General features: G+C 49.7%; 1 protein-coding gene across 6 annotated transcripts in view; it reads right to left on the bottom strand.

The window, feature by feature from the left end:
* The window catches only part of POGZ (pogo transposable element derived with ZNF domain), a 1,205,269-nt gene that overhangs the window by 870,398 nt on the left and 312,893 nt on the right, over window positions 1-21,978 (bottom strand). The gene's annotated exons all lie outside the window — the stretch shown is intronic.

Consider the following 21,978-nt stretch of genomic DNA (forward strand, 5'->3'; position numbering starts at 1 on the left):
CACTACGTTAGTTCCTTGGATTGTCGTATGCCAGGCTGTGGTGAAGAAACTGAACTGTAGTATATATTAATTTTCTTTCCTGACCTCTCAGGATCTTGTCCCATCTGGAATCACCATCTTCGTGCTGAGCAGATATCTTAAAAAAAATCTCCAAACCTCACTTGGGAGAGGGCTGGCAGACCATGATCATATGATGCAGCATTTTAGGGATTTGTTTGTCTAGACAAAATCAGCAGAATTGCTCAGACATAGGGATTGTCTGATATCCGAGTTGGAACAATGTTTCGTCGAATTTTCATAAACGTGTTACGAATGGCAGAATCCAGAAAAAGTCCTTTTCCTTATGGAAAGTGAGGAATGGATGTTCCACAGAAAGTTTGGAGCTTGCTTACACGCCTCGCCGATGTCACTGCAATCAGAAAAGTGACCTTACAAGAAAGGTATTTGGAGTTCGCTAGTGGCCATAGGTTCGAACAGCTTACTGCAGAACGCAGTGAGGACCACATTCAAATCCCATTTCGGATGAGGAATGCGCACCGCCCGGGAAAAGATGCAGAAGACCTGCAAAATGCCTTTTTATGACCGATTCGTCAAGGAAAAGGAAATGCGGTCAGTGGACAGGTAGGCCGCAATGGCAGATAAGTATGTCCTGCAAGACATGAATGCCCGAAGCCGTGTGGTGAGACACAAATGATAGGACAGTGTCAACCGTAGCGTACCTGGGATCAAGCTGTTTAGCTAAGCACCAGTGGAAAAACTGAGCCATTTGCCCCTATATTGAGCCCTCGTAGAAGGTTTTCTGGACGGCTGAATAATGCGCATGTTGTCATCGGAAAAATTAAACTGCGTTAAAGATCTGAATTCATGCACCAGGCCGCCAAGCTGAACGATTGTGGCTAGGGGTGCCACATCTATTGATTGCACTGGTGAAGCAGGTTGTGAATCAACGGCAACCTGATCAGAGGAAGAATCGACAGATGCTGAAGTTCCGAAAACCAGAATCTGGCTGGCAATCAAGGAGCTATGAGGAGTAGAGTGCAATTCGATGCATTGCTGAGTTTGCAAAGTGACCAATGAATCGGAGGCAGTGGAGGAAAAGCATAACCCTTCATGTTGTGCCATGGAATGTCGAGAGCGTCTCTCAGGGAGGACACCCAGAGACCGTGTCTGGATGCATACAGAGGAAGTTTCCGGTTTGTAAAAGTTGCAAAGAGGTCCACTTCTGAAGCGTCCCATTGACGGAAAATGGCACGGAGAACATCTGTTTTCAACTCCCACTCGTAACTGGCCGCTGACTGATGGATGAGTGAGTCTGCAGTTATATTGATGTGACCTGGAATGTGTACAGCCAGGAGCCAAATGTTGTGCTGGATGGCCCATTCCCAAATCTGTATGGCTAGGTACACAAGGACAGGTGACTTGGTGCCAACCCGCTTGTTGATGTAAAACATCACCACAGAATTGTCAGTGTGAATACGGACTACCTTGTTCGTGATGGACGGTTGAAAGGCTTTGAGTGCCAGAAAAACAGCCAAAAGTTCCAGATAATTGATATGAAACGGCCTGTCCTGAAGTGTCCAAAGGTCAAATACTTCAAGGTGACACACCGTCGCGCCCCTCTGTGGTAACTCACTTGTGGGCAGGGCTCCCGAAAAGAGGCCCCCACTGAAAGGTTGTTGGTCGAAGACAACCATTGTAGATCCGCTGTTATGCAGGACGGAACTGGAATCATATTGGAATCTGGGTCCGAAGTCTGAGACCAAGAGCGCCGAAGAGCCAGCTGAGTACGCCACATCTTCAGACATGCAAGAGGAAGGGTAGCAAGCAAGAAGCCATGAGGCCTAGAAGTCTCTGGAACCACCAAGCAGCCATGTGCGAAGACTGGAGGAAGAGCCGACATGTGGCTGATAGCTCTGCAATCCTGTTCGTCGCTAGGAACACCTTGGTACTGACTGTATTCCAACAGAAACCCAAGAAAATCAGGTCGCGAGACAGTCATGGAAGATTTCCGCCAGACCACTGACAGCCCAAGGTAGAACAGGAGCTGGAGGAGAGACTGGAGATTGATCAATGCCGATTGTGGGCAAGGACTGCATAGGAGCCAATCATGCAAATATGGGTATATATGCACGCCCTGCAGCCTAAGGAAAGCTGCGATGACCGACATCTTCGTAAAGACACGCGGCACCGAGCTGAGACCAAAGGGGAGCAAACGGAACTGGAAATGTTCCTCTCCCAGGGAGAACCGCACATACTTCTGATGCGGCCTCCATATCAGGATGTGCATGTAAGCGTCAAGGTCCACTATGCTGAGGCAGTCGCCCTTCCGAAGAGAGAACTTTATTTGGCAAGGCGTGATCATCTTGAATTGATCATCTTGAATTTCTCTTGGTAAGAGAAAGATTGAACTGTAAAAGATCGAGGATAGTGTGCAGGCCAGCCTGGTTGGGTTTGGGCACTGAACAGACGCGAGTAGAAGCCCTCCCATTGCTCCTAGAGGGGATCATGCTCCACCACTCTGAGCTCTAGAAGTTTCTGTACCCGGTTTCTGAGGGAGGGCGACCCGATCTGTTGGAAGGGAGGGTTGAAGGGTGGAGTAGCGAGAGGGGAAAGCAAAAGCCCGCCCAAGCGATGGACAAAACCCACACATCTTCGCTGATGGTCCACCACGCCTCCAGATGAGACGAGATTTGTATTCCCACCGGAGTCTCATGCGACTGACAAAAAATATCATTTGGCTGATTTTTCGGCAGGGAGACTACCTGTTCCATGAAGAGGAAACTGATGGGCGAGAGAAAACAGACCACCTTGCCGCTGTTGCTTTCGGTGGGGCCAGCCAACCGGAGCTTCGGTTCAGTGCGCGCAGCGATCCTGAAACACCCTGAATCCAGAGAAGAACAGAGTCTGGGACCCTGACCTCTGTGTATAAGGAGCCTTAGCTGGAGCTTTCACCAGGACCGATAAAGATTTGGCGGTTTGGGTACTCGCTTTTCTCTTTGCGAGTTCCTAGCCTGTAAAAACTCCTTGCCATCAAAAGGAAGGTCCAGCACTTTGTCGGGCACTTCCTTTGAGAATTTCGTTGCGTAGAGCCACATCCGGCGGACGGTGTCTACCCCGACCATAAAACCTCGAGCTGAGGTATGTACATGATGTGCCGCAGCTTCCAGAAGATCCTGTGCCTACACTCTGGCATCCACAAACCGGCTTTAAAATCTAGCCGATCCGCAGGAATACACTCCTGGAATATGGCAAGCTCCTTCCACAGCCTCAGGTTGGCTGCTGCCAGGTTGAGCTCGGTGTTAGCTTGACGAAGTTGGAGCGCCGAATTGGCAAAAACTTTCTTGCCCAAGACGTCCAGGAGTTTATCCTCTTTGGATAGGATTTGAGCCGCTGCCGTTGAAGATGCAGAGGCCAGCTTGGACTGCCACCCCCGTTGAGGAAGGGAGTGGACAAGCCGAAAAGGCTATCTCCTCAGAGGCATGAAGCTTGTATGAGCATCAATCCTCTTGTTGAGTGTTAGGGAGAATTCTCAATCATGGCTAATTTCCCTTACCTAGTGAGTCCCTTAGCAGCTTTGCTGGATTTCTGGGGTTTATTTTTTCCCACCTGGTAAGCGTGTGAACCTTTTTACCACTCTTGCATGTGTTCTGCCTTGTGTATTTTTACGGTTTGTGTGATCTTGGACTCTGGAGCCACACCACTCCATGAGCTCAACTTTGTGTGTGTTACACAGCACCTTCAGTCCAGTGACACAGGGTTGTCTCCAAGACTTCCCACTGACTTCATTTTTCTGGGGCTGACTACTGTCCCCCAGAAACAGATAACGGTGCCATTTACTTTGTGAAGTCATTTAAACTGCAGACCCAGTAGACCCCATTTTACAAGGAGTACTGGAAAGGGTTAATTCCTACTCCTTTCTCTCTGCACCTCTTGGAGCTTTGTTTCGCTCCCTTAAAACTAAGACTTGGCTGGTGGCAGTGGTACCTAACCTTTCTTTTCTACCGCGATTATAGTATATAAACGTGGTACTGGTTTAGGCTATTGTATTAGCCTCGAACTTAAACCCGCTTGACCAAATACTTTTTAATTTGGCTCCGGTCGGGTTTTCTCGCCATTTTTTTGTTAAAATCCTTCTTGTGTTTTACTTTGCGCGGCAAACCAGGTTTACTTCTTTGTTCGCTGACCTTTGGCGGGCTTCTGTCCAGAAACCCTCCTTTGACGTCTGGGTGTCTAGGTGGGCTGAATGTGAGGGAGGGGTTTAGTCACCCCCTGCACAGGGTCTCCTTGGAGACCCAAGTCGCACTTTGTATTGATTGGCTGAGGTGGTTATCCGGGCCGGACAACCGCCTTGCTGAGTGATTGTTAAAAAGCAGGTTCCAGGCGCTTTAAGATTTCTTCAGGTAAGTTCTTTTCCAAGTTCTTAGTTACATATCCACATGAAGACATAAAGGACATAAGCTGTGACAACACCGGCTCCCATCACCCAGGGCCAGCCAGCTGTAACCCCTCTACACAGAACACTCACTCAGAATATTCCATCATCCACACATTAACATTCCACATGACATCTCAAGCTACCTCACCTCAGACAGGCACAATACAACACGCCTCCCTCCCTTACTAAACCATACATGCACAGAACAAGTCACATACCAGAACACCACAACTACCATCTTCCAAGATATACGCACACGTAACACTCAACTGGCAGACAGACACGTCCACGGCCAAACCCAACCATCAAAACATCACACCCTGACAAACTACATTCCATGTACCAATAACAAAAATACTGTCATCCATCTGTCTGTTCCTGCCACAAACAAGCAACTGGGCTCTCACCCCAGGACCTTGCCAACCCTGAAACTGGGCTACTTCACCTACATTCCTGAACAACCATAAGACTGTTACACCTCCTACCACCTGCCCCTGCCTACAACGACACGGGTGACCAGACTGCCACCCTGGAACTCCAGCAGGCCTCTAGACTGCCACTCTAGAGAGCTGAGACCTCAAAGCCTCCAAAAAGACAACCACAACCTCACTCCAATAGGGATTCACAAAGTGGAAACACAAAACATAACAGAACACAAATACCCATGGACTCAACGCCACACGCATTACACCAGACCAGATTGTGCAAACCTTCCAAACACATTGGGAGCAGTGGCCACGCACTTCCAATGCCAACATCAAAGACTGGTAAAACCTCAATGGTCTTATAGCAAGGAAAACATCCTAACCCAAAACAAGCTGTTGAACCCAAGGATACAACGAAATCCACAATGGATACCACAAGTAACATAGAAAACAATTTACTCATCATCACTGGACTTGCCACACTCAATACCGATGGGTCATTACCAGGCGTCCCCAGCTACCCCTTTACCACCAGCTACCTACTGTCCAATGTGATGAGAAGGATTAAAAAAAAACCTAGAGGAGGCGCTACCTCCCTCACAGAACAACCTCATCGCTGTTTAACCTTTACCGGAATCAGGTAACCCCTATAACCAGACCAATCCCCTCACATGAAATTAGAAAATCCCAACATCCTTAATTGAAAGAGTCGAGGCGCTACCTCACTCTAGAACAATCGCATGGGTGTTCAACTTTTACCATGCCAGGTAACTACCCAAACCAAACCAAAACAATGTAAGGAAAACCATATACCCCACTGACATTACCCAAACAATTCAAACCATGCATTTCACACTGCAACACTTCCATGCTGAATGTGAGTTCACCCAATACCCAACACTCACTGACTTTCTCCAACCTATCTGAGTCAGATTCATCATAACATGCATTCCAAAATCATAGAATGCTGCAGCCATATGCTGTAAACAATGCATCATAACCCGCATTGAAATCATTTGCGTTGTGCACATTTGAACACAAAACCATGTTGCTCATAGTAAGTAAAATCCCCAAAACTAACACTTTTATGAACTAAAACGTCCATAGCCATTTGCAGGCTCTTAAGCGAACCTATGAGTCCATAGCCGTTTACACAGGCTCTACTGACATGTGCAATATAGCTGAAAATCCTCAAAATGATTAAAGCTATCACACTCATACACATACCACCCGTCTTACACTAACAGCAACGATTTATGTACATTAGTGTCCATGTGCCATGGTGCAATCACTCGAAACCCCAAAAGAATTATGCTAAATACCCTTCAATACAACATATTACCACACTATATTGTCACTGTTTCTTACCCATTTACATTACAGAACAGTGCCGTTTAAGATCTTCTATAAACACAAACTCATTTGCATCCTCGCAGTGCCCCATTCTACAGATTCACATCGCACCAAGGCACTCACCATCCTGCACATGCAAAATGCTCTGTCAGTTTTAAATAGGTATATTAAAGTTCCAAACTACACAACATTATGGCTGTTACTCTCTGCACATGCCTATACCTCACCATACTGTCATGACCTAAAAATGTCACCTTATTTGTTGGCCGCTACCTGTCGCCTCACTAACTGAGACGGAGCGGCATGTCAGCATCACAATCCGCCGAAAATTTCTCTTTTGCCAAGCAGAGACCACAGCATTTGGCACCTAAACAAACCATTTCTCTTGGATCCGATTTGTATCATAGGGTTCCCATGTTCTAAGCATTGTTCATTCCTGCCTTAATATAGCTGCACACATATTTTGCTTCCTTCCTTCTAAGACACATGTCTTGCCAAACGTCAGATTCCTTAAAGTACTTTCCCTTTTACATCCTCAGGGATGTACAAAACATGAGTGACGTGTAGTCAGGCAAACAGTCCTCCTTGTTCATGTCAAATTCACATCCATTTCCCAAACACAGAGCAGCGTCTTTTTTTCTATTGCCATTCTAACTTTTAAAAAAAAACGTAGAGTAGCATCACATTCCTCCCAGTGGGCTAGCTCTTCATTACATCTCACGGAGGACCAGGGTACAGCGTTAGCTTTCCACATCAATTTCCCAGTATTATCTTTCACCTGCTGATACAGCGCCATCTCCAGCCCCCAGGGCAGAGCTCTGCCTCCTACAGGAGCTGCCCACCCAAAAAGGCCCTTCATACTTGGACTTCCCCTGAACCCTGGGACGCAGTCCTCCTTCCTGCTCCTGGAGCTGATCCCTCTGCAATGGGGCCCAATTCCTGTTCCTGCCCCTGCGCTTTGGGGAGCCAAGTCAGGGCTTCTCCCTGAAGACTCCCTGGGGCCCAGCTTGCCCACTACTTATGTGCACCGGTCCCACCAAAGATGGGGCTTTAATCATCCGGCGCCCCCTGCACCCTGGGTGATGGGACTTAGTTTTTGGGGGCAGTGTTGTCCTTCTCCAGAAGCTTGTCCTTCCTGCACCCCCCGCAGCAGGGTCCTCAGTCCATCAGCTTGTGGCACGTAGGTTACCAAAGATCGACTCGTCGCCATTGTTAAAAAGCAGGTTCCAGGCTCTTTAAGATTTCTTCAGGTAAGTTTATTTCCAAGTTCAGTTACATATCCATATGAAGACATAAAGGACATAAGCTGTGACAACACCGGCTCCCATCACCCAGGGCCAGCCAGCTGTAACCCCTCTACACAGAACAATCACTCAGAATATTCCATCATCCACACAAACATTCCACATGACATCTCAAGCTACCTCACCTCAGACAGGAGCAATACAACAGTTTCCTTGGAGACACAAGTCGCACTTTGTATTGATTGGCTGAGGTGGTTATCCGGGCCGGACAACCGCCCTGCTGAGTGAATGGGGGATTTTGGCATAAAAGTCAGGACTCTTGGCCTGGAAGTCAGAGTCGCCACTGGAACCGCAAAGAACCGAAGAGAAGCGGAGAAGGAGACGGCTGCTGTAACTCCCGAGTCCCGGTGAAGCCCTGCTGCATTCCTGAGCTATCTACCCTTCAACGACAAGAGAAGATCCAATCCGGAGTCTTCTTCCCTTGAGCCTGGTGGGATCAACCAGCTCACCTTCCACAGCCAGAGGATCCTCTTCTTGGTCGAAATCGCTGCACACAGCTGTAGTGGTCCGGATAGCCATCTGAAGAGCCTCTCCTGTTTTAAAGGAGCGTACCTTTTATTCACTGTTCCTTTGCAGCTGCTGGCCTCATTCCTGGGTAGTGCAGATCGCTCCAGACGTCCTCCTTGTCCCCACGACTGAAGCTCCAGGAACCGCGAGTCTCCAGGAACTACCAGGAACAACTGCAGTGGCACCAGCTTTTCTTCAAACGAATAAGGTACTGTGTCCGACTTCGAGGAATTAGGGTGAACCCTTTTCTCCTCACCAAAGGCTTGTCCTCATCTTCCTTTCCTCTTATAACTTTTGCTTCCCTTTTGACAATGTCGAAGTACTCCTGGCAATCTCGAATCGTGAACTGTTCTAACCTTGTGATCCTCGACAACAGGACCCCTTGTCCCATTTGACACTGGCGCAGGCCTATTGACTTATCTACATTTTAGAAAGTGTCTTTTGATTCTATCTGCCTTGACAAAAGTATTGCCTATGATTTGTATCCCCTATTCTCTTGTGTTAATTCATGTGCTAAGTGTGTTTGACTTTGTTAACATTAATCTTCGCGGGTACGCCTTTCTTTAGTAAGACCGAACTGTCATTACTGTCAAAGTGATTGCGTATTAACCCACGGTAAAGTCATTGTTTCAAACACCGGTCCGTCAAATCCAATGTACTTACCTTGAATTTATCTGCACAAAGGGAATTGGTTGTGTGTAGTATATTTGAAGTGTGGTTTTAATTTAATAGAAGTAAAGTGTTTTACGAACAGATGTTTTAAAAATAAATGTACTTATATTTTTTTAACCAGAAACCTTGAGTCAGTGTTTGCTTGAGTCACAGTAATTGTAGTCCTTTGTGTAATCTCTACTTCTGCTCATTTGCTCTTGAGATAAGTCTGGCTGCTCCGCTACTGCTACCACTCTGTGTAGTACAGGCTTGAACCAAAGGTGAAATTGTACTACCACCTATAGTCTTAATCTTGTGCAGTGGTCCCTAAGGGCCCTGCCCAGGATTCTGCACAACACTGAGGTGTAGCCCGGTGTGGGGTTTATCCCGGACCTTAAAGGCCTCAGCCAAGATGTCCTTCTGGAGTAACAGGCCGGTGCGCTCCTGTGGCGACAGGGCAAAGGCTCCATATAGCAACCCCTCCTGAGAAGTGGGGACCCGGTACTGGAATATCAAGGACGGCCATCAGATCCAGGACCCGGTCATGGAATGCTCTCACAGAGCGGGGCTACTAATCGCTATCCTGATCCGCTGGAGGCTTATCCAACAAGGCAGGAACATAAGACTGGTCCACCACGCATACCGCCGCAGGTTTTCAAGTGTTGTCCCGGTCCGCCGGTGTCTTCTCTATAGGAGACAATGGGGGCAGTGACGGGAGAGATGGAGGAGGTCCAGAAGAAAGCGTTGGAGGAAATGGAACCACCGGGACCTGCATTGGAACAGCCGAGGCAGAAGGTGCGCGAGGACGTTCAGGGTACATTACCCTGAAAAGATGTTTGAAATACGCCTTCATAGAGTCCGAGTGCATGAACATCTGAAACTTGCCGAAAAACTCATCCTCAGCCGAAGGTTTTGGCACTGGTACAGGAAGAGGCCGCTCGTGAGGGGCATACCCCCCTTAACGCAAGGAGGATGGTTGCCAGGAGGGCCCACCACCAGTCGGATCCACATGGATCAGTGGCACGGAAGCAGGAGCGAGCGAGACTTTATGAGGCAGCCGTGTCTGAGCACGCCAATCGAATGCATTTATTTATTTATTTGCATTTTTAAAGCGCTCACACAGCTCCCAGCACCAAACGACGTTAAAGTTGTTGTAAGAAGTATCCAAAATGACCACCGTGGACCATGGAGATTGGGCAGCCCTTTTGTCGAAACCTGATGAGAACTCACATGTGGAGATGAGGCAATAGTCTCCTCAAGGGAGTCAGGGGACTTAAGTAACACCTTAGTGTCGACACAAGGATCCTTGGCAGAGCCGGTACTGGAGGAGTTATGGTCTGTGACCGCACCTTCCCCCTCCTCTCCTCCCCCCCTCTACAGAACCAGTTCCACCACGACCCTGAGCGTGGGTCGGTTGAGGGATGTTCCTCACCGAAAAAACCTTCAAAAGAACCTCTTGGTTCTGTCGGTGCTGACTTTAACCCCAAGAAGAGGAACCTCAGGTTTAAACCTGGGACGTAAAGCTCCCTCAAGGAGGTGCCTCGAGCCGTGACTCAGTATGCAAAGCTCCACAAATGGAGACCTCATGGCGAACCCTGGTATCCAGAGCCACAGACGAACTGGGCTGAACCTTAGCACCCAAATGGCGAACCTCGGAACAGTGTCCGGTTTTGGCAGGTCCGCTGAAGAAACACTCTATTGCGCCCATTATGCCCTTGAGGCACCTCAGGGGAACCCCTGGTGACAGAGCTACACAAGCCCCTCCCGGATCTGGAAGGCCCCAGGAAGGAGTCCCATGGTCGAAGCACCCTAAAAAGTAAAGAACTTAACAAGCGTTTCTTCTTTTAGTCGATGAAAAGCTGAAAATGAGGCGGAGAAATGGGCTGAATCACTTCCTCCCACTGTACAAAACGACGTTGGAGTGCCCGGGCAGAGAGGGAGTCGCAATAGAAGCACAAATCCCAGTGATGTTCCAGGCCTAGACACTCCAAGCAAAGAGTGGGGATCCGTCCTCACTGAATAACAGGACACGAATCCCAGACGCTTCAGCATAGACGAGAACTAGATGACTGTGGAACCGGAGCAGGAAGGACAAAGGGAATAAAAATTTAAATCCCAGTGAAGCTAGAGCGTAGAGCGTCGACTGCACGGTGAAAAGGACAGAAGGGCGATGCGTGGGGCGTAGCCCGGGAGGGTGAGGTTACGGCCACGTGTGGTACCCCGCATAAAAATAAAAGGAAGACAAACATTTAAAAATGTTGATGCATTTTACAAAAGTGCTCCGGTCCCGTCCCGAAGGACGGAATGTCCCACAAGTACGGATGAAAGGGGACGGGACGTAGGAGTATGGGTATTCTTCCCCACTGTTCGATTGGCTGAGCGCCCTTCCTCAGCTACAAATGTGTTAAACAGTCATAGACCTAGTCCAAGTTGGTTTGTTGATAATGAAAACAGAATTGTAATTATAGTACATGACAAATCTGTTATTTACAATGTGTTGGGCTATCAAATGTACACACTTTTTTAATGGCTCTGCTCGCGGTTTGGCTCTTGGGGTCAAGCCAAACTTACGGTTCGACTTGCCCTATACATAACTTTGGCTTGCCCACATACAGGCATTATGCACCTGTGGATAGTTTGCACACTGCGCAATCAGCCTCATGGTCATGAGCAGTGTGACAAAACTAAGGTATTTGTCCTTTCTCCCTAAGGGGGAGCCACACCCTTTGATACTAGGGAGGTGAACCAACTCTGCCTAGGGGCCTGTTTAAGTGGGACCTTTCTGGGAGTGACTCGCCCGCCCCTCCCCCCATGAGCCAAGGACTATGGGGCCCATGAGGAACTCCCTAGACCAACGACGATACATGGGACTGCCTGATATGATGAATGATGTGTCCTTACGTCTGGCTGAAGGCAATTCTGAAGCGAACCAGTCATCAAAACCAAAAAAGGATGTCTCTTTAAGAAGATATATGTTTTAACTGGGACGAGTGGATTAAGACGCGAGATAGTGTACAGTGTGCAGGGGGAAACTCCGTGACGTAAGTGCGCCTTGTAGAGGTGGAGCGGAAACAAGCCACAGAACATACTCGGAAAGGCGAAAATGCCAACTTGAGACACCAGAAAATCAGTGAGTCCAACAATTGGGCAACGTGACCACGACCGAATCTTGGTGGACGAGACACTCAGCTAACTATGCTGAGACCATCCTAACTGGGAGCGATATCAGCTCCCTACAGTCAGCTTCCGTAGACGGTAGCAGCCTGCATGAAAGCAGAGAATGGAATGCTGGTGAAACCAAAGACCGAGAAGCCAGACAACAAGTGCAGAGCCCTGCAAGGTTCCTCTGCATACAGAAAGGTACCCGGGAAGAACCGGGAGGCTGCCGGAGCAACATTAAATGAGTTGAGAAACTCGTCCCAGTCAAAGGGACGATATAAAAATAATATACCAGCCTAACTGGAGTTGTGAGAAGCCAATAAAGAACCTACCAAATAACCCTGCATGGGAAGTAAAGAGACTTAAAACGAATACCCTGAGAAGGGGGAAGGCCCCAGGAGTACAGGGTGGAAGAGTGCAGAGAACATGCCACAAAAAAGTGTGTTGTGAGAAAAGATTGTCAAGTAAACTGCATAAGAAGTAATAATCCATTACAGAGAACCCAGAATAGGGGGAAGACTGAAATTGGATAAAGTAATTTCAAACCTAGGAGAGGTTGAATTTAATGACTGCGAGAGATGGAACAAGTTACTTACCTGTAACTGTTCTCCAGCATGGGTCTGGCATGGATTCACATGCTCAGGAATATTCCCCGTCGTCAGGCTGGGAATCCTCGGTAAAGAGAAAAAAATCAGTTTCGTTCTAAACTGTCTTTCTACTAATTACCAATCACTGGTCTCTGGGTCATACTGCCCCCAGCCAATGACTGCCCTCTACCTAAGCCCCTCCTCTGGCAGCCATCTTCAGATTTGGTAGCATGTAAAGTGGCAGTAGGACCAAGAGAAGAGCCGCAGAGAGGCAGGAGTGAGGCTTTGCATGTGAATCCATGCCAGACCCATGCTGGAGAACACAATTACAGGTAAGTAACTTGTTCCTTCTCCAGCATGGGGTCTGGCATGGATTCACATGCTCATGAATACAAGAATACATAGCAATACACACATGCACAATCACGGGAGGTGGCAAGGCTCAACATTAAGCATCTCTTACCTCCTCACCAGGCTCACCTTCAAGCGAACAGGTTGCGCAGCACTGCCTGGCCGACTCTGGACTCCTCCCTGGATTCCCGGTCGACGCAGTAGAATCTCGTAAAGGTGTGGGTTGACCTCCACGTAGCAGCCCTGCATATGTCCAGCAGGGGCATACCAGATAGGAACGCCGTGGTAGCAGCGATCGCTCTGGCCGAATGGGCTTGGACGGCTGGGCAACAGTCGGTTTGACAACCGGTGACCGTGCATGATGCAGCCAGAGAGCCATCTGGAAATGGAAGCCTTCGAGAGGGCCTTCCCCTAGTTCACAGGTCCAAAATTCACAAACAGCTGTGGTGTCCTCCGAAAACTCTTCATGCGGTCCACGTAGAACTTCAGCGCTCTAGCCACTTCCAGCGAGTGCAAAGTCCTCTCAGCCGGCGACGAAAAGAAAATAGGTAACACCAAAGGCTCGTTGAGATGGAAGTCCACCCCTCCTTCTGCACCACCTTGGGCATGAAGGAGGGGTGCGTCCTCAGCACTACCCTCGTCTTGTGGAATGTCAGGTATGGAGGTTTACAGGAGAGGGCAAGGATCTCTCCCACTCGTCATGCGGAGGTGATGGCCACAAGAAACGCCGTCTTCCACAATAGGAATTTCAACAGTGCCTAATGCAGAGACTCGAATGGTGGCCCCATGAGTCTGGTCAGCACCACGTTGAGCTCCCACGCCGGGGGCGGGAACGATCGGAACAGTCCTTTCACAAACTCCTTCACTAGGCGGTGAAACCACAGAGACGACCGGCCCGGAGTTCTGGTGTAGCGGGAAATAGCCGCCAGATGGATCTTGATGGAAGCATGTGCCAGCCCCACCTTGGCCAGCGATTGTACGGCAGCACTTGAGGGGCCGTAATCCGTAGAGGGTTGATCTTCTGTGCCCGGCACCAGACAGAGAACCTCTTCCATTTATGCCCGTAGCACGGAAGAGTCGAGGAAGCCCTGGCCTTTACAAGGACCTCCTTGCAGTCTGCTGGGATATTGTAGCCTCCGAACTCTAGTGCTGCAGGAGCCAGGCCTGCGGGTTCAGCGATCCCGGGTCTTGATGTAGGATGACACCTCCTTCCCTGGCGAGAAGATCCGAGTCCGTCGGCAGTTTGACTGGGGGGATGCTGACAAGTCCAGAAGGTCCGGGAACCAGATCTGCCTCGGCCACGCCAGTGCGACGAGGATCATCCTGCACCAGAACCGTCTGAGTTGACTGATGAGTCGTAGAAGCAACGGCGGGAATGCATACAGGAAGAGGACGTCCCAGGGGAAGGAGAATGCATCGCCCATGCTCCCCTGCTGGGGAAACCTGCTGGCGAACCTCCGGCACTTGGTGTTAATCGCCGTCACGAATAGATCTATCTGGGGATTGCCCCATCGTCGGAATAGCAGATCCACTTGATCCTGCCTGAGTTCCCCACTCGTGGCACGAGCGCAGCTCCCTGCTGAGCGAGTCAGCGAAGGTGTTCTTTACTATTGCCAGGTGGAAGGGTACCAGGAACATCCCGTGGGCAACAGCCCAGTGTCACAGATCCTGCGCTTCCTTGGATAGGGCTGTGGATCTGGTGCCCCCTTGCTTCCGGATGTAGAACATCGTTGTGGTGTTGTCGGTGAAGACCCTCACCACCTTGCCCTTGAGGTACAGGAGGAATGACCCGAGGGCCCAGAACATGGCTCGGAGCTCCAGGACGTTGATGTGTAGTGACCTCTCCTCCGGAAGCCAAAGACCTCTTACGTGGAGATCTCCGGTGTGCGCTCCCCATCCTTCCAGGGAGGCGGCCGTTGTCACCATCTCCTGATGTGTCGGGGTCTGGAGGTCCATACCCGCCACTAGATGCGCGCGGTTACCCCACCACCGGATTGCTTGATGGAACGTCTTGTTGATGGAGATCTGGTCACATCTGCAACCTGCATAGGCGCACGAGGTAGATGCACGATGACATCATGCCGAGTAGGGACTTGATGGACCTCACCCTGGCCACGTCCATGGTCAACAGCCGTTGTACCTTTCCCAGGATGGCCTTCGTCCTTTCCTCCGGCGGTGAAGCCAATCGTGCCACTGTGTCGAGTCTGGCTCCCAGGAACAGGGCGTCTTGCGACGGTACCAAGTGGGATTTCGCAAAGTTGATCGAGAATCCCAAATCCGTGAGCAGTTGGATGGTCTTTGCTGCGTGATCGACGGCGAGTTCCCTCGACTTAGCTCAGATGAGCCAATCGTCCAGGTAGGGGTAAACGGGGATCCCCTGCAGGCGCACCCGTGCCGCCACCGTTGTCAGGCACTTGGTGAAGACCCTGGACGCTGACTTCAATCCGAAGGGCAGGGCCTTTAACTGGTAGTGTCGCCCTTGGAACACGAATTGTAGGAACTTTCGATGTCCTTCGGGTATGGGGGATGTGGAAGTAGGCATCCTCAAAGTCCAGCGACGATAGGAAGTCGCCCTCCTCCAGCTGTCCCAGCACGTGCTGAAGGGTGACCATCCGGAATTTCTGGGACTTGATGTATTTGTTTAGACAACGAAGGTCCAGGATGCGTCGCCAACCGCCGGTCTTCTTTCGGACGAGAAAGTACCGCGAGTACACTCCGGAGCCCCGGAGCCTCTTTGGGACAAGTTCTATTGCGCCGTTTTTCAGCATTGCTTGTACCTCCAGAAGTAGCTGTGGCATGTGGTTTTCCTTCCTGGCCACGTTGGTAGACTGGGACACTTTTGGAATTCCAGAGTGTGCCTGTGGGCCAGCTCATCCAGCACCCAACGGTCGGTGGAGATCGACTCCCACGCCCTGACGAATTTCGCCAGCCGGCTTCCCACCAGGGTGCTTGGGTGGGGGTGCGACATCACGGCCGGTTCAATCTTGCTTCGCCGAGGCCTTGCCGCCTTGGCGACAATGACGTCCTCCGGCCTTGCTGCGGCCTCTGTAGGCCTCCTGCGACGATGAGCGGGCCGCTTGGTGGTACGACGAGGAACCGCCACCAAATCCTTTGGAGGCACCTTGAGACTTGCCTTCGGGGGTCCGAAAGGGCGGCCGTCGATGGAGAGAACCCAAGGCCCGGGCCGTCTCAGTGTCCTCCTTGATGGCCTGCAGTGACTCATCCACTGCCTTGCCGAACAGGTTATTCCCATCGAAGGGCATGTCTAGTACCCTGGTCTGAAAGTCCTAACGGAAGTCGTGGCCTTGAGCCAACCGCGTCGGCGAAGGCAAACTATGTTGCCCATCTGTCGAAACCCGGTGTCGACGATGTCCATGGCCACAGTGATGGCGTGGTCCATCGCCACATCGAATTCCTGAAGAATTTCAAGGGCCTACACCCTCTTGTCTGGCAGGAAATCCAGGAGGGGAGCGATCTTGAACCACAGCTCCCTGTCGTAGCATGCCACGATCACAGGCGTTGGCCGCTTTGACGGACGTCGCCGCCGACGACGACGACGAGATGACTCGTCGTCCCATGGCGTCGAGCTTCTTCCCCTCGCCATCCGGTGGGGAAGTGGAAGTTGATCCCATCGCCCCTGCCGATTTCTTCTTGGCTGCTGCGTAGACCACTGAATCCGGGGACGGCTGAGCTCTGAGGCACATCGGGGCGGAATCTGGGACCCGGTACTTCTTCACATACCGGTCCCTCTTCGCAGGAGCCGTGGACTGGCTCTTGAGCAGCGACAGTCATTCGTCCCAGATCTCGTCCAGTAATGGTACTGAGAGGATGGTCTTCCTCTTGGCCTCCTGTCGTTGGTAGAGCAAACCCTCCTTCTGCTCTTCGGGACAAAGCTGGAAAAGCTCCGATGACCTGGCGATCATGGCGTGAAAAGAGCCAATTTCGTCGGGAGGGGAGGCCCGGGCAGGGGGCGATGGGAGATCCGTCCCGTCATCGTCCGTCCCTTCCGTCTCCGTTCCCGTCTCATCCCTCGGTGGAGGGGAAAGAGGTCCCCTCTGGGGGTAAAGGCAACCTTGTCCTTATCTCCGTACACAGGGTCTGGATAGCCATCAAGATTGCTCCTGAGTTGTCATGTGGCATAGGCATCGGTTGCGATGGGGGCGACGGCAGGAGAGAGGGGTCCTCCCGTCTCCTCCACGGCCCGCGGCTCCTAGTCGACTCCACCGTTGCTCTCCACATCCGCCTCGTTGGGATCCCTCCCGTAGGACCGGACTTCCTCGAACCGCTTGTCCAGGATCTTTGCGACGCCAGCCAGCTCATCTTCGGAGGTGGTATCTGTGTCCGTTATGGCTACTGTGCCTCCCTCCCCCCTTTTCATCCCAGGGTTTCACGGGGATCTTCTCGATAGGCTGAAAAGATTATTCCCTCCGGGGTGACAAGGAAACTCTAGGCCTGGCAGTCGTCTCCACACTGGGGTAGCCTCCACAGGCTTCGCCAGGGCCGCCACGACTCCTTCGATTGGGGCCTTTGCCAGGTGAATCAGGCCCTTCGCGACCGCGGACGTGCCTAAGGCCTTCACCTTAGGGGGAGGGTCGCTGCCTCGCTCCCCCTCGGCTGTCACCGTCGGGATCGACTGGGGTTTCTCCCGAAGTTTACCCGGGTTCTCCGACTTCCTCTTCACCGAGCCAGAGCATTGGCTCGTGGATGATGGCATCGGTGACAATGCGCCCTGCCTGGCAGCCAAAGAGCCCTAACCATCGGCGCTCCAGGTGCCCACGGACTCGCAGTGTTTTGCCTTTTGTTGGGCCCCTGTCGCCGGAGCCCCCTCAAAGATCCTAGAAGACCGCTCAGACTTCTTCTCACCTGCTGCTGGGCTCTTCCCCTCCAGCCAGTTGGTGAGTCGAACGCAACGATCCTTCATTGTCCGTTCGGACATGTTCTTACAAAACGCACAGTCCTTCTCCACGTGCGATTTGTCGGCGTGAAGGCAGGAGAGGCACCGGGAGTGCTCATCTTCCTTGAAGACATTCTGTAATCTGCATCCAGGGCAGCTCCTGAACAGCTTGGATCCAACAGGCGCCGTGTTTCGTTTGTCCTGGGCCATGACCACGTGGCGTAGGCCTCAAAGATCTTGGTGAATCCTCCAAGAATTGAGAACTCGTCGTAAATTTGCCCTTGAGGGGCGTAGAAACATTCCAAAACGGGTCCCTGTTGATCGGAAGTAGAATCGGTGGAGCTTGAGGCTCGATTGACCGAAAATATAAGCGTAAACTCTTCGAAAAAACGCAAAACGCAGTAAAAGCTCGAGAGCTATAGCACAAGGACTCCCAACACTTGAACGTGCGGTAAAAATCTGAAGATGGCTGCCAGAGGAGGGGCTTAGGTAGAGGGCAGTCATTGGCTGGGGGCAGAATGACCCAGAGACCAGTGATTGGTTATTAGTAGAAAGACAGTTCAGAAACGAAACTGAAACTGATTTTTTTACTTTACCGAGAATTCCCAGCCTAACGACGGGGAATATTCATGAACATGTGAATCCATGCCAGACCCTATGCTGGAGAAATACGACCAAAGGCAAGAATGTTACAGTCTGACTCAAGGAAACTGGTCATACGCTTACCACCTTAACCAAATCCCGAGGACATTTATTTTGAACTTCCTAACGACAGACAAGCACTCATTTATATTGGCAAATAATCTGTGTAGCGATGGGGAAAGATGGGCCTTTTTCTTTTTCGGAACACTTAAAATGGCCTTAAAGTGTCCAACTCTTTCTTCCGACCCAACACAGGTGTCGCACCAGGGGAAGAATTTGTTGCATTTGCGTGCAAACCTAAAATTGTATGTTCTCTATCTAGATAAAAGGTGCCGGCAGGCCAGTGGGTCTAAAAGAAATAGTGAGGTATTCTTTGCTACTGTTTACCTATCTCACTTGGGGATGGGATTGAATTTTTCTGTACCACAAGTAAACCGTTTTTGATGAGGTCTTCAAAAATCTGGGTTGGTCAGTAGACGCAGACCACTCTTGTTAATCGAATTACACATTTCTGCTTAGGATGCTGTAATCACACCAATGGTGGAAAAATATTCTCAATAAGTTTGTTTTATTGATTTATAAAGCACACCACACCCTGAGGTATCTGGACGCATTACAAGACAGCTTTGATGCAAAATAGATACATACATGTAATCATAGCAAGTGTGGGCTAACACAAAGACAGATCAGCAAAGTAGAAAAAAAAAGCATTTACAGATAATTTACAAAGTCAGGCAAGCAAGGAAATGTATACTGCTGTATGGAACAAGTCTTTCAGTCCTATTCTGGATTAGTTGAAGGGGGCAGAGGGAGGAAAGAGGCAGATTGAGGAAGAGGCTGTTGCAGTAGTCCAGCCTAGATAGAAGGATTTTGGAGACGCTGAGCTTCTAGGGGAAGGTGAGGAAAGGTAGAATGCCCCCGAGTAGGTGGAGCTCAAAGTTGGACTGGAAAAAGTAGAACCCAGTAGTGTTAGTACAATATATCCAAAATAAGAAGGATGCTTTAGCAACGCTCTACAAAAATAGAGACTTTTATTAACCAATTAATCACAAACACTAAAGACCTAGACCTGAAAGAGAAAAACGGAATGCACACTTTGATGAGAAAGGGCACTCTAGGATGATAAGCAGGGGTGTTCAGAAAATATTTCAGCAGCAATGTCAATATTCGACAATATGGTTTCAAAAAAGCAAAGAGGGGGAGCTTCCAAGTAACTATGGTCCTTAAAGTGGACCGGGGGCCAACAGGGCCTCTGAAAAATATTGTTAGTTCTTGTCTTGGGTGCTCAACAGCATCAAACTGTGCTACTGTGCGTTTTTACTGTGATCAAGCTCATGTTGAGTTGCTGCAGTAGTGCAGTGCTAGGTGAGACAGTCGAGTCCATGTGCAGGCTCCCGCTGGATCGAGTTAACCTCTGAAGGGGGCAGTCAATGCATTCCAATGGTTTGAGGCGGCGGTCGAAATTGACAGCCAAACAATGCTTGTATTGAGTGAAGGACAGTCATGAGGCTTCCAACAGCCCGTGTCTGATCAATGCAGTCTGCTGAAATGGGGCAAGCTGTCACTCTCTGGTTCAGATCAGCCGTTCAAAGAACGCACAGTGCCAAAAGCAGCACCACCAGGTCGTGTATCTGCTTAAAGAGAGCAACGTGTGGACAACCCAGCTTGAAGAGGTCTCAAGGTGGCAAAATAGGGTCCCAGATGGTTCTCGACTTCTTGGTTGCTGGGAAGCCTCATCCAGGGTCTCCAGGGACAGGCTGAAGCCTTAGTTCTGCACCTCCAATCCAGAAAGTAGCCTGGCATCTACAGGTAGTCCTTCACTTCCAGTGAGCAAGATCCTGATTCCAGGGCACAGGCAGCAGACAGTCATTGGTGCACAGCAGTATCACCCCCCCCCCCCCCCAAATGTGCCCTTGAGACGGTTAGGGAACCGATCTTGACTGCCTCAGAAGCCTTTGTTCTGCCTATGGCAGAGGAGTATGAATAAACTGCATCCCCAACAGCATTATAAATGGATCAATTTTCAGAGTCCAAAGATGAATCAAATAGGGAAAGGAATTCCTGCTCCTATGAAAGTTAAATACTACAAGAGATTGTTCCAAAGTAAGCCTGCTGTCGGGGGTCAAATCCAGGCTCCTGTAATAAGTGTCATTTTGCCTTCCGACAGAACACTCGCAAGTCCTTTGTCTACAGGAAATGAGGGTTGACAGGAAGTTAGTTGTAGAGATCCCTAGCAGAAACCAAGAAGGTGGAACTCCGCTCTTAGTCTACCTCTCCCCTCTGGCTACTCCAACTCTGCCACGTTCCCACGTTTGCTGATTTCAAAGTAACTGCTCCCATCAACACCTTAGTGTGAGTTTGCCTTTGTTCAGGCAGTCAGGCAGTTGCCTTTGAAGCACTAGTTCCCAGGAGACGTCCCAGGGAGGTTTCCTGTTCCCTGGAATGGAAGGGGTTGGCCTTCCTACGGGAGGCTCAAAAGGCAGCTTCCTAGCCATTTGTCCCAAATAGCTGTTGAGAAGACATTCAGGCCAAACAGCTTATACACCTCTCAATAATAGCAAAGTCCAGCTCACCAAGCGGACACTAATATCAAATGTGTGGCTGTATAATTGTGAAACTGGTCACCAGGGTGACTAGGGTACACTTATGTTTTGATCAGAGATGGAGAAGATTAAAAACTCCCCTCTACCTGTTGGAACTGTGTGTTCTAGGAGCTGCAACAAATGCACATGTGACCTTTGAACCTGCCCTGATGTCGCTGCAGGGATAGTGCTCGGGGTGTCAAGTGATCATCTCAACAAAGGCACTTAAGTACACTATAATTTTTGCATGGGGCATGATTTAAGTGGGGTAGGTCTGATTAGGAAAACCCCCTTCCAGAAACAGAATTATCTGCATCATTTTAACACAGTCCAAAAAACTAAGGCTTTCACACCATTGCAGACTGAAATCCAGTCACAGGAGGAATACGCAAATCACATGAAGCCAAACAGATTCATTCACACATCTGAGAATTACAGTTATTTAATTTGACAAGAGAGCTTTCTTTACGTTAAAACGTTTTTGGGGGTTCCAAATGTGGGTGGCGATACTCAAATTATAAATATCAATGAGGATCCCAGAATGGAGAGTTTTGCAGCCAGAACAAATAGAATTGTGTCATAACCTTGAATGCTATTTTGAAGCTACTGCATAGAGAGGGGTAACTAGAGTCGATCTCACAGTTCGGGTGATGCTATACTATTTTGTAGTGATGCTATTCTATTTTGTAGTTCTATGAGGAAACTGCAAGCAGCATGCTGGATAGTTTTGATTGGGGCCAAGGAGAAAGTTGTTGGCACAGCAGCAAGGAGAATGCGGCCTCAACCAAGCAAAAAATAAAAGGTGCTCGGGCTTAAACAGTTTTGAAATGTGTGGCCGGGATGAAAGGCATGTGTTACAACAACTCAAAATACACAATGTTCACATCCTTGAGATAAAAGAAAATGATCTCCATTTACACTACGACCTTTTCCTCTACTGGTATGGGCCAATGAACACAAGTGAGACCAATCGAATCTTCCTTAAAACCATAATAAGTTGTTTAAGGTCAAGCTGGTGCCAAAACTAAAACTCCACGTACAATTGTGCAGACAACATGTATACACAGTATTGATACATAATATTTGAA

The sequence above is a fragment of the Ambystoma mexicanum genome, chromosome 1p, assembly GCF_040938575.1.
Source record: "Ambystoma mexicanum isolate Mex_15411 chromosome 1p, UKY_AmexF1_1, whole genome shotgun sequence".
Taxonomy (NCBI): Eukaryota; Metazoa; Chordata; class Amphibia; order Caudata; family Ambystomatidae; genus Ambystoma; species Ambystoma mexicanum.